The following is a 13,907-nucleotide window of genomic DNA, read 5'->3' as shown; positions in this document are numbered from 1 at the left end:
TACATGTTCTGCCGTTGCTATAAACAGCACAGCAGAGGTCATTCAAGAGCTAGTAAAGTGCTCATCGTATGTACATGACCTCTTAAAATTAAAGTAAAAAAAATCACTAAATATTTTGAAAGTGGTTTCCAACTATCATTGGAATACAGAAAGTCTTTGCTAACAGCTCTATGACTATATGTAGGTCAAAGCTGAATTATGGTTGCCAAATATATTCCTCGGCATGTAAAACTCAATTAAATGAATTGGATATACTTCAAAATACAGGCCTACATACCTGTTCCGGTGCATTTAGGACATCCCCAGTTCAGAGCATCTATGGTAACACTTAATGAGTTCCAGTTAGATCTGAGGAGACAAGAGTTGGTTTTGAAGTACATTACTTGGTTGAAGAGTGGTATCGAAAGAAACCATCATTCGGAATTCTAACTCAGTGTAACACATAAATATAATAAGACTTATTTACATAAATCCCTGCATATTAGAATTTTAAAAGAGGGTTTAAATCATTAATAATGTTATTTTTCCCCATGGATAACTCCAGGACCTAAAGTATGTTCCAAATCTTCAAACAAGATGGATCTTTCTGATGAGGAAATAAAAGCCAGATTTGCATATCATAATCAGATACATAAAATATCCATAAAATATTCACTGGCGCTTCCAAGTCTACAAATGGTGTAGACTGAGCCACTGTGAACAAATATGTAATACGTTTCAGGAGAATGTTGGACAATGCATCCATTTGCACTGCATAATAATGACGGCTTAGAAAAAGCTTTAGAAGAATTGTATTGAATAAGCAGTAATTTTACTAGATATTCAGATTCTACTAGTTGTTTATCTGCAATAGAGCACATGAATATTAGTAGTCCTGTTTTAACAAAAATACAAAATCTGTTATATTGCCTAGCCTCTAAGTCCAAGGTAATTCAGTTTTGATGGGTACCAACTCACATGGAAATGAGGCTGATGTTCAAGAAGCAAAAGCGATATCTGGAGAAAATGTGATCATCTATAAGGAAAGTGTCTCATACTGAGTATGGCGAAAGAGGGGCCTCTCCCTCACTGGTAAATAATACAAAAAGATTCGAGCAAATATCCAGCCTTATCCTTCATCAAGGATCGACACAGGCTATGAAACTCACCTTTCCCGCCTTAGAATAGGCCACACATTCTTCACTTAGAAATTTTTATTGGAGAAAAGTAATCGGCCTGTATGTACCCACTGTCATGCTGGCCTGACAGTGATGGACATGCTTCTGAATTGTGACTTTCATCATCGTGCGAGCAATAGGCATCACCTGCAAAGCAAGAATCATTGTGAAAGTTTAGGCGACCATTGCAATGTTTCAAGTTAAAAAATTTTTCAAAAATACAAATTTTCTGTTTTATAGCTTTATTTATATATAAAAAATTTTACTATACGTATGAACGCTAAGTAAAAGTATTTAATGTGTGTGTTCCAGTATAAATGTTTTTTTTTTTAATCGCTTTCATTTATCACACAGCGCTGAATGACCTCATTAGTCCCTTCCTTAAAAGCAAATTTGGATGATTCAGTTGCACTTTGTTACTGATAGAGCTTTCGAGGAGGGAGACTGAGTCAATTTTAGGTCTGTGCATAAACTAGAAAATGCCATTCGCATACATCTTGAATGACTACACATTCTTTCGCTGGTAGATCGGTGGAGTTTAAACCGCATCTTTTCATGCTTTACTGCAAAGTCGAATAACTACTTTTGTAGCAGCAAACGAGTGACCGCAACTTTTTGCATTAATTACCATGTCTGCTTGATAAGGGTGGAAGTGAGTCCACCAAAATGCAGTCCCTTGTTTTAAACCAATGTTTTAATGGGGCTTTTATACTTGAGACGTATCCTGTTACCTATATATATATAATATTATATATATATATATATATATATATATAATATATATATATAATATATATATCTATATATATATATATATATATATATTAGTATATATATATTATATATATATATATATAGATATCTATATATATATATATATATATATATATATATATATATATATATATATATATATACATATTTATATATATCTATCTATATATATATATATATATATGTGTGTGTGTGTGTGTGTGTGTGTGTGTGTGTATTAGACAAATATTAAGTAAACTGTTTCTCCCCATATTGTTGGAGCTGGGGAAAAAAAGTGAACGTCTTGAAATGCGTTTCCGATAGACACTAATTCTTGCAGGACGATTACATGTATTTTCCACATGATTAAACTCAAATTGGAACAAATTACACTAGTTTTCGATTTTTTCCAAATACTAGATTTTACGTAAAACTTATGCAATGCAAGTCAAGTTCAAGGAGAAAAGGCAGAATTTTAAAGCTAAAATCAATGATTTCTGTATGTAACAAAAAATATAGATTTATCCCAAAACTAATAGATGTGTCTGATTCAGTTACCACAAGAAATGCTCCCATTTCATGTGGCATATTAGTTCAAACAAGGAAGAATTACCTAACTTCAAAAGAACCTCTGGATGTTTCCCAAAGAAAACTGGCAACAAACATCCTGCTTCAAAATATCAAACGCTGTGATACGAATATTTTAGTTAATGCTACAGAGGGTACTTTTGCTGATTCACTTCAAACTTTCTCTAGATGGGAATATTGAAGCAGTTACCCTCACAGATCTTTGGAGAGAGAAAGAGAAAAAAAAATAGTTCAGCAAAGACCTTTATTTACGACTCCTCACAGGCATAAACTTTAAGTAGCTGCTCAACTCAGGTTCGGCAGGAACAACACCACCACCTATTAACCTTTTCCAAAACTTTGCTTGACAGCATAACTATTGGAGATCTACCCATCAGATTAAAAATGTCAAAGGTGGATGAGTCATTACTTCGCGTTATGGAAACAGGAACACAGAATCAAATGTTCAAAAGGACATGATCTTGTGGGTCATTGTCTTGGTGATAGATCTCACTGCATTCCTTAAATGAGAAAATTTGTCAATATAATTCTGAAAAGCACGTCCTGGAAACTGGAAAAAACAACACACACAAAACATAAAATTACGTAAAGAGAAATGAAAGTTGATGAGTGCCAGCCAGCCATTATAAATCCTGAATTGGATTCACAGACTAGGAATAATTACGTATGTTATCCATGACTTTCCCTGCTAATTTATTGAGTATCGTTTTCAAGTTCAATTGGCGTCACCGCTTCATGATCGTTGTGTTTTTCCGTTATGTCCTGCTTTTCTTGCTTTTCTCACTTCTGCTTCTTTGCTGATGATTCATCTCCTCCTCCTTATCGCGTCTGCAGCATCTTCCTCAACACATTCTCCCTCCCAATATTCTGGTGGTCCGTCTGTCTAGGCGTTCGTGTTATGTATGCCCGCGCTGCCTGCCATTCCCCCCCAAACATCCCCCACCCCCCGATCCGTTCCCCCCCTCCCTCCCTTTTCTATCAGCTGAATAGAGAGCATTAGTGAGATTGAAAGCTCGGCGCGTCTGGTGAAAATGCCAATATGCGGGGATTGAGTGTCGGAACTTGAACGCGAAGACAGACGACAGCTCAGAAGAGCAGCACCGCTGCCAGCGCCATTTCGCCCCCCCCCCCCCACCCCCCCCCCCCCACCCCCCCCCCCCATCCGATTCTTTTCCATTGTCGGGTCCCGATTGTCTTTTGTTTGTGGTATTGGCGTTGAAGGGTCTGTCGTTTATAATTCTTGCTCCCTCGGGGGATCGCATGAGAAAAAGCGAGAGATACAGGCTCAGACTTCGAAGTTTTGTTAAGAGGGGTGTGAGGGGAGAGGGGGAGGGGGGGGAGGGGGGAGGGGGAGGGTTAGGGGAGGGGGCAGGAGGGGGAGGGGGGAGGGGGGGGACGAGAAGGATCTGCAATTCCTCCTGATGTCTCTTGACTGAGGTCTTGGCTGTTGTTCTTCCTCGCCGGGTAATTTCACCTTTTCTTCTTTTGTTTACGAACGTCGAAAAAGAAATGGAAGTTAAAATTTCAGATCAAAGGGACAAATATATATATATATATATATATATATATATATATATATATATATATATATATATATAGACCCATATATAAAAAACTCTACTGAGTTACGAATATCGTTTAATATCATATTCACTACAAAATGGGAATACCTACCCAAGGGGAAGTTACAATTGATGAGAGTTCCTGCGCCGTATATAGAAGCATATGCCAATTATAAATACTTTTAGGGCATGAATTATTTCTAAATAAGGTATAGTGAATTCAGTATGACATATATATATATATATATATATATATATATATATATATATATATATATTGTATAAGATGAACATGATAAAAAGTTCAGTAAAAAGTTGCAAGATCTTTCTCGTCAACTCGAAATCCTTTTCAAGAAAATGGCATACGATGGAAAAAGATTACAACGAAGACATGGTTGTACTGACAACAATACTGGAGTCTAAAGCTATTTTACTCCCTACAAAGGTCATTACATTTGATTGTTTGTTTGTATGGTGTTTTTACGTTGCATGGAACCAGTGGTTATTCAGCAAAGGGACTAACGGCTTTACGTGACTTCCGAACCACGTCGAGAGTGAACTTCTATCACCAGAAATACACATCTTTCACCCCCTCAGTGGAATGCCCGAGAATCGAACTCGCGGCTACCGAGATGGTAGCCAACACCATACCGACCACGCCACTGAGGCGCTGTCATTACATTTGAGGCAGGTTCTGGCCAGGATAACCCAAGGAGAGGCAAAGGACTTTCCCAAAGAGCAATGGGAGTCTTCAGTTTCTCTTTCACACTTTTGAACATCCTTTGCAGAATGGGGTCAAGAGTACACAGGCCTATGGTTAAAACTATGTTATGTTCTTTGGTAATGCAGAAGTTACGAGATTTCTAGAAACAATACTAAATTATTTCAGTACATTACTATGGGACCAATGACTATGTCACTTTTTACTCTTTTTTCCAGTTTTAGTAGAATACTCAAGGTAATTATTCTGACATTTAACTCTTTAAATTTTTTATCGCACATAAAATTAATAGTAATCCATACTCTGGATCTTATATGCAACGTTGCTGCGATATTGCAATAAACAATCGACTTTAAGTCTGCAATATTTTTTTCATTTTCGCAAACATGATGCTATAAACATCTTTTAACATTGAATTCACTACAAATGCTCTTATAATTTATAAGAGCATTTGCCCAGCCATGATTCGATAACAGTCTATACTTCGTGGTGGGCGAGTTCGTAGTCGAATGGTCATCGCTGTCTTTAATCATGTGCCTTTGGCATCAGCTTTGAACCCTTCAAATCATTGTTGAAACATTCATTGTAGATGGAATCTTTTCCTACAATATAACTTAAAACACGTGCACTTATATGAGCATTTGTTGTTAAGTTATAGAAAAAGATTCCATCCACAATGAATGAATGTTTCAACAGTGATTTGAAGGGTTCAAAGCTGATGCCAAAGGGTTCTGGGGGTAATTCTGGCTTCAGCTTCACAGCTTCATTGTAGGATTCGTATTGGGTTCTTTGAATAAAAACAGCGATAAACATTCGACTTCGAACTCGCCCACCACGAAATCTAGACTGTTATCGAATCCTCACCATATCCATCTATCTGATCCGCTGATGCCCCACACTCACTCCCATCACTGGCAGGTTCTTCTTAGCTCTCTTGATTGGTTCCACCTCCTCTCTTCTTATGACGTGTTCATAGTTTCTCAGACGAACTTTCCTAGCTTTCTTAGTCACATTGCATATACCACACACTCTTATATCTTGACTCTCCCTCCTTTCCAGTACTGATATTCCAGCAGTCCAACTCACCATCCTCATCTCGGTTCCTTCCATCAACCCATCCTCTTTCCTCTGCCCAAATATAATAGTATGGGCCTGATAACTGTCTTATAAATCTTCATTTTGAGCCTTAACAGCATTTTCTTGTCTAAAACCACTCTCCCTTTTCGCCATGCTTCTTTCATTTTCTATCTCACTGTTTTCATAAAATTACCAATGCCTTTCATCTCTGATACAAATGCTTGTTAAGGGTCTTAGCAAGCCTCTGAAATCTGCATCAGCTCCGAAACAGCAGATGTTGGTAATGTAGATCTAGACGCATCTCACCAGCATCTACAAGCATGCTCTCTGTGGGAGATGACTTAAATGATCCAGTACCCAATCTTATTTCTCTATGATGACGTGCAACTTCCGACCCAGAAGTTAATTCTGAAAACGCTAAAGCTTTGTGTAGTCTCAGCATCTGAGTTCGGTTTACACCCAACTTATTTTGGGACACAACTTTCAAGACATTCACTGCTTTCAAGCATTTGCCCTAATATATTTCAGAAGTGAAATCCAAGTCAACTTGCAATAATAAATCAACACAAGAAACTTTATTTCAGCAACGCATGGAATTTTCTGCCCATATGTCAACAAATCTGGATCAGGATGGAATCTCCTATACAAAAAAAAGGCGCATGGTTACTGTTTTACTGGATAAAAACCCTAAAACCATTCTTTACTATATTATCAATGCAGAACTTACGGCTGCGTTCAGCCACTGCCATCCTTGTTGGTGCAAAAGATGTCGATATATCTTCAACAAATAGAGTATTATCATAGAATTACTTTCAATACTCAACTCATTGCTAAGCCGAATGAGATTAAGTTTTGAACACTACCTTGTGGCACTCCTGCTTGGTCAACGTTTACCTGAAAAGGCCTATTTTCATAAAAGTCTTGATAAAAAGCGACAAAATGCTTCTCAGGTTATATTCATTAAAAACTCTCAGAATTCCATATCCCCTGCTGTATCATAGGCCTTCTCAAGATCAAGGAAAACAGTGACATGATGCTGTTTGTTGGTAAAAGCTTCATATACTGAAGATTCTGTCCAATACAACACACCAGTTATCAAGTACATACTTATAAAAAAACACTTATCAGGTAATAAATATCAGGTAATAAATATTTACCGCGTTCCAAGTACCGCATCAAACGTGTATTCACTATTTTTTCCATAATCTTATACAGACATAGTGTAAGTGCAATGGGGCATTAATTCTCTGTCCAAAAAGCATGTATAGTCCTGGTTTCCCAAACAGGAGAAATTCTAACATCACTCATAACTTAGGAAGATAAGTTCTATAAAAATTTTGTTATTAAGGCTTAAAATGAAGAATCTGTTATTAATTGCTGTATGTTAATTCACAGAGTATGTTATATCATCCATTCCAGGAGCTGATTCACAGCCCTTACTTAAGACTTGATTCTAATTCCCTCATAGCAAAAAGTACATTGTATTGTACATTCCTTTATGTATGAAAATCAATCTTTATCTGTTCCATTGGCCTTCTTTGAGCTGAATAGAGCCTGTCATCAGTTCTCTTTGCAAAATTAGAAAAATGATTGACAACCTCATTTGCCAATACTTCACGACCTAAGGTTGACAAGGAGTAAATTTGTCAGCTATTTTTCTCTCTTCCAAACTACATGATAATACAGACATGGAAACAGATAGATGGAATTACCGAAAACATGATGGAGCTAAAAATATCAGAAAGAGCAAGCAGAGGTAGATTAATAGTGCCCAAAACTATACCAAGAAAACTAAGGAAAGCACACAGGACATTAATCCACTACGCACCAGCATCGATAATGCAGCGTCTATCCAATGCGTTACCAGCTTATCTGAGGAACATATCAGGAGTGAGCGTAGATGTGTTTAAGAATAAGCTCGACAAATATCTTAGCTGCATCCCAGACCATACAAGAACGGAAGAAGCAAAATATACCGGAAGAAGCATTAGCTATTCTCTGATAGACATTAAAGGTGCCTCACGCTGAAGGACCTGGGGCAACCCGAACGAGCTGTAAGTTTGTAAGTTAGTAAGTTTAAAGTCAGACCTGTTTTTTAATCAAATGACGACACGAGAATTGCCCAAGATTCCTTCCATGCCTTTTTTATTTCTATGAGGACGAGCTTGTCCCTTTGGAAATTCAACAAGGTAATACTTACATTTTCGTCTGCATTATTATGGTGATTGAAGACCAGCAGTGAATATATTGTATAAAAAAAGTTAAGAGCATTATCTACTCAAGGAAAGTCATCAGCCAAGTCATCTATTGAGCTGGTGTTCCTGAATGTTGCCCATTCAGTTTTACCACTGTTCCATTTAGGTAACCTTGAAGATGGCAGAATTGAAGATGCATACATTACTACTGGAAAATAGTCACTGCTAACTCCAACTGAAGTCAATAAGGCAGTCATCGCTGCATATAGATATGTCAATTGCTGACAATGTGCCCACCTGAGCATGACAACCAGTAGATTTCCCCTTATTTAGGATTCCCATATTTTCACTTTCTTTGACGGAACAAAGGCAATTTCCCTTGTAATTGGTAACGATATCACCCGCAAAGAGGGTTTCTATTATTTCAAATCTCCAAGGATAACACAAAAGACATGGTAGTTGTTGAATATGGAATCTAAATTCATCAGTGGGGAAGACTTCACTAGATACTAGATAGAGAGAGTATATTATATATTTTCTTTGCAAAGAACGCCCTCGCCAGTCACGCAGCTCCAGCACAGAATCCAGAAACCCTTGTGATTTCAACAAGGCATTCTCTCACTGATAGGCCTAAAACGGTTCCAGCTATTGTAAACTACAATCCTACGGCAAAACATTGCTCAAGAGTATATAACCAAAGTTATAACTCCGAGGCCTTCATTACATAACATATATACAAAGACGCATTGTCATGGATTATGAAAGACCATGCAAGTGTAATTAGTCTGCTGACGTTGCACAGTTCTTCCAGGTTAGATACAAACACCGATACCAACTTGGATGGCCATACGAATAAATTAATTGAAGACAAATTAAACAGGACAGAAATCAGATCAAACGGCAATCTAGACGGCTTGACTGATTTAGTAGCAAATCACCTGTGTTACATCAACAAACTGCCGGAAAGTTATAAAATGAGAACAATAATTGAAATTTACCTTATAAAACAAATTAGAATCATAAACGCTCTGATGAAGACAGCTTCCACTTACTTAAGTGCACCTCTGTAGAGAAGAAATCCAGCTCCTTCTATAAACATAAGACGCCACTATGGTTAAACTACTTCATTTGCCAACACTGCAGAAGAGGTAACTCCCGTCACCATCCACATAATAATGAGCAAGAGAATCTCAAGGTAGTGAGATAACCAATAATTTGAAAAAAATATTCCTATATACGATGGATCAGACACTATTACTATTATTAAATAAACTTCCATGCCGTATGGTCATACCTGTTCATATTAAGTTTCACTGTCAATCTATTTGAGAAGGAATTAAAAATAAACATGTTACGATTTACATCGCAATAAGGATCATGACACCTAAAACTTCACGCTAACTTGAATCACATACCACATGAAGCTTGATTAGACGCAGGAGCAGGATTGTACATACCAAGATGTGGCAAAGATGTTAAAAGAACATATATAGGGACAAGACACCAAAAATATTTAATAAGTTGCTCCACAATTTTAGCAAAACTTGAAAACTTGCATGTGTCCGAGAATAAACTGGAATCATCCATTACATGGAAGACAACTGATGACAGAAAATGATAAGTTACTAATGGGCCAAACGTAAGTCAGCAAGAAACTCAAATATAAAAAAAGGGATAGTTCACAACACATCCTAACATTGAATATTTCCCAGTCTTTAAAGGTCGTTTCATTGGTTCCTTTGTGATCTTCTTTTCCATTGTACCTGGTTTCTTTAAACCTCGCCTAACAAGAAGAAGAAAAAATATTAGCACGCTCAGTAAATACGACCGAGGCTAATCATCAATGAACATTGTCCATGAACTGAGAACGGTTGTGTAACTTAAAAAGCTGCGTGTGAGAAGTTTACCAATACGATATATTCCTTTTATACAAAATTTGAGATAAAAAACATAATTCGTACAAAACATACGAATAGTATGTCTCTCTCTCTCTCTCTCTCTCTCTCTCTCTCTCTCTCTCTCTCTCTCTCTGTGTGTGTTTAGTGGAAACTTTCTACATACGATCTCCGTGTGGTTTTAGTTGGTTACCCAATACCAACTGACCTTGGTTGTATACAGAAGGCTCTGTCAAATCTGACAAAAGCATCTGTGAAAATTTTCCAATTATTTCAGTTTCCTTGGAATTTAAATATAATCCCAAATATTATCTCTCTCTCTCTCTCTCTCTCTCTCTCTCTCTCTCTCTCTCTCTCTCTCTCTCTCTCTCTCTCAGCAAGTAATATTCATCAGAGAAACATCTATACTTGCTAATTCGAAACAGAAGATGTCTCCTGGACCTAAAGATTACCGTAAAATCCTATTAAGTTCCAGAGCAATAACTTACGTGGGAGATTTCTAAAAATACTAACTTGCAATTGCATCTTTAACTGAGGAGATCATTGCTCTACTGCTTCTTCTTTCCCAACGTTATCCCTACAATAAGGGGTCGGTTGCCTGATGCACCTTCCCCAATAGAAGGCATCATCCTCCACCAAACAACCTTCTCTCCAAATCTTCTTCCCTCACTTTATCTCGCCATCTAATACTATATATTAGCAAAACAATAGATCACCAGTACAGATACACATAACAAACTCTACGGATTATTTAACCCACGGTTAATTATCTAATCCGTTGGGATTTGAAAAACACCGTAATGAAATTAAATAAATAAAAGGAAAAGCGCATAGGGAGCTACAAAATATTTTCCCAAAGAACAACATAAACCCCCAAAAGACAACGGACGCTCGCCCTGCGGCACCTCATTCCACACTGAACAACACATCATCACTGCAGGAGGCTCCCGCTTCAGTGTGATAAAAAGAATCAGACGAACAACCACAAACGCAGCCTCTTTCCTTCCAGCTCACTTTCTCTCTCTCTCTCTCTCCCTCTCTCTCTCTCTCTCTCGCTCGCTCGGTCTCCCATCACCAGTTGCAAACCTAATTTTCTCTCAAATTCTCCACAAATCAGTCTTGCAGCCACTACAACAACATGTGCTAATATTTCGCCTAAAGGCACAGCGGCGCTTCCCTTTCAAGTACGACGGGTTTCACGACGCTTCGTTCACCTGCGCTCCGCCCGGATTGGAGGGAGGAGACGCCTTTTCTCTCTCTCTCTCTCTCTGTCTCCCTCTCTCTCTCTCTCTCTTGCATTGCCAAATAGGGAGCCGAGATGTGAAAGGAACGCCGTTTGGATCGCCTCTGATGCCCTTTGTGCTCGGCTGATTAACGCCGCTCTGATATCAATCTCTGTTGAACGAAAAGTTGAACGAATAATGTCCACCTCGGCTGTCGAGGTGTTTTCTCGGGGGGGAGGGGAGGGGAGAGGGGCGTTGATGGGGGATGGGTGGCAGGGGGGGAGGGGGGGCGGGGGGGGGAGAGAGAGTGGACCCACCCCTCGACTATGTTTGCTAGTTCCGGCTTCTTCGTCAAACTTTTCTCTCATACACTCAGAAATTTCACTTCGGGGGATAAAACGCTGACTTTTTAATATCCTCTCTTTCTGAAGAGAATGGAAGGGGGAAGGGGGAGGGGGCACTGACGAGGAATGGTGGCACTGGAAGGGGGCAGGGGGTTGGGGGGGAGGGGAGCCATGACTCACGTTCTTCTTCCACCCTAAATCAAAGATACCGTAAAAGCAGCAGCTCGGAGTTCTCAGACCCGAGGTTGAACAAATAGAGAGATAACAATAAGAACGAGGCTTGGAGGAGGAGGAGGAGGAGGAGGAGGAGGAGGAGGAGACTACCAGTGGCTAATATAAGATCAATTTCAAAGATTCTCATAGAGTATACCTACGTACTTACTCTCATTGCTGTAGAACGTACCTGAACTCGAAGGCTTCTTGCGCATAGCCTGCACTAAAATACCAGTTCAAATGAAGTATGATTGCGCCTGACAGACAGACAGACAGACAGAGAGGACACGGGGATGGACGGCACGACTGGAATTTGGTGTGAAAAGAGGAACTGTGGGGTAGGGTACCAATATGCCAAACTGATTAATCTCTACCCCTGGAGCTACGTCCAAAAGATGAGCTCAGAATAGAGCCACCGACCGCAATCAGCCGTGCTCGAAGCCACAGGGACATCAAAGGCGCCTCTCCGGGCGGAGGAGAAATCGGCCCTTACGCCCTGCCGCGCGAAGGCCGAGAGGCGGGAACGGGTGTCGGGGCGTGGCTTGCGACCAAAGCGCCCGCAACACGACAGCACCCGTCTCTATTACGAAGGGCGGCGGTTTGTAGGATATTTTTCAAAATCACTTTGAACAATTTGCATTCCTGATGAGAAGCCCTAATACGAATGATCATTAACGTTATCATCACCCGAAAAAAATATTCAGAGTTTGAAAACATCCATGAAAAATGAAAAGAAAAAGGAGAGGAGGCGTTTTTGGTTCTAGATGGGGGGGAAAATGCCCTGTTGAAAGAGCCGATGAATTTCTGGCAAATCTGCTTTCATCTCTCTCTCTCTCTCTCTCTCTCTCTCTCTCTCTCTCTCTTTTTATTTACGGGAGGGATCTCACAGACAGAGGAGAAGCAACTACAAGTTCCTGAGAGACAAAGGTAAGAGAAACTGTTCCTTTGAACGTATGAAACTCAACAACAACAACAACACTTCCCAAAACCGATCCCTAACAACAGGAGAAGAGTATGAATGAGTAAACGTTAGAGCAATCCGGAAAACTACAAAAAAAATGAGCAACCCTCAAAAAAAGGCTAATGAAAAACACAAAAATGCAAATTTGCAATTGTGCGATATGAAACGGCAGGGAGGGAGGGAGGGAGGGAGGAGGGAGGGAGGGAGGGAGGGGAAGAAGAAAACAGTAAAAATATATATTCTAAGCTTAGCGAAAAATTCTGAACATAAATTCCCCCCGCCCCTCTCCCCTAATTTCTCATAAAATTCGCAGGCGAATAAAAATCCTTGTGCAATTTTCGTATCAACGAATTAATTAGTATACAGCATACTTCCTATCTCTCTCTCTCTCTCTCTCTCTCTCTCTCGTCTCTCTCTCTCTCTCTCTATCTCTCTATATATATATATATATATATATATATATAGTATATATATATATATATAATATATATATATATACATTCATTTATGTGTTTGTACTACACCTGTTATCGTTCAAATGAACTTATTGTTTTTAGACTATAGGTTAATTTACTCATTTTATGTTCGTATTTCTGCATTATCTCAGCTATCCAGCAGCAATTCATCATGAACAACGGTATACGTGGACGGATCACCAGAGAGCGATCAACGCGTTGCATATGCGAAAGGACGCATTCCAAACATATGAATATTCATAAGCAGATGCCAACTAGTGTTTAACGCGACGAGGATAGCATATACCATGTACAGATATTGAGAGAGAGAGAGAGAGAGAGAGAGAGAGAGAGAGAGAGAGAGAGAGAGAGAGTTTCTCATGGGGTTAAACCAGAGTCTTTATCTGAGAGAGAGTTATAAGTTACGATGAGGTACAAGGATTAGGATGTCTCAAAGACTTGTTAGTCCATCCTAGGAGACATGTGTGCTCACTTATCTGTAGGAGAGAGAGAGAGAGAGAGAGAGAGAGTTACTCTTGGGGTTAAACCAGAGTCTTTATCTGAGTGAGAGAGAGTTACAAGTTACGAGGAGTTACTAGGATTAAGATGTCTCGAAGACTTGTTAGTCCATCCGAGGAGACATCCTGTGCTGCTCACTTATCTGTAGGAGAGAGAGAGAGAGAGAGAGAGAGAGAGAGAGAGAGAGAGAGAGAGAGAGAGAGAGAGAGAAACAAATTACCAATCTATTTCGTGCGTTTCTAAA

General features: G+C 39.2%; 1 long non-coding RNA gene across 1 annotated transcript in view; it reads right to left on the bottom strand.

Moving 5' to 3' along the window:
- Positions 1-277: 277 nt before the first annotated feature.
- LOC135220320 (uncharacterized) overlaps positions 278-13,907 on the bottom strand; it is a 256,221-nt gene continuing 242,591 nt past the window's right edge. The window contains exons 2-3 of the long non-coding RNA XR_010315657.1: positions 1,149-1,304; positions 278-348 (exon numbers count right to left, since the gene is read on the bottom strand). This is a non-coding gene — a long non-coding RNA (uncharacterized LOC135220320). The remainder of the gene's footprint in view (positions 349-1,148; positions 1,305-13,907) is intronic.

The sequence above is a fragment of the Macrobrachium nipponense genome, chromosome 1, assembly GCF_015104395.2.
Source record: "Macrobrachium nipponense isolate FS-2020 chromosome 1, ASM1510439v2, whole genome shotgun sequence".
NCBI lineage: Eukaryota > Metazoa > Arthropoda > Malacostraca > Decapoda > Palaemonidae > Macrobrachium > Macrobrachium nipponense.
Note: the sequence above shows the minus strand (reverse complement) of the source record. Positions and strands in the feature narration are given on the sequence as shown.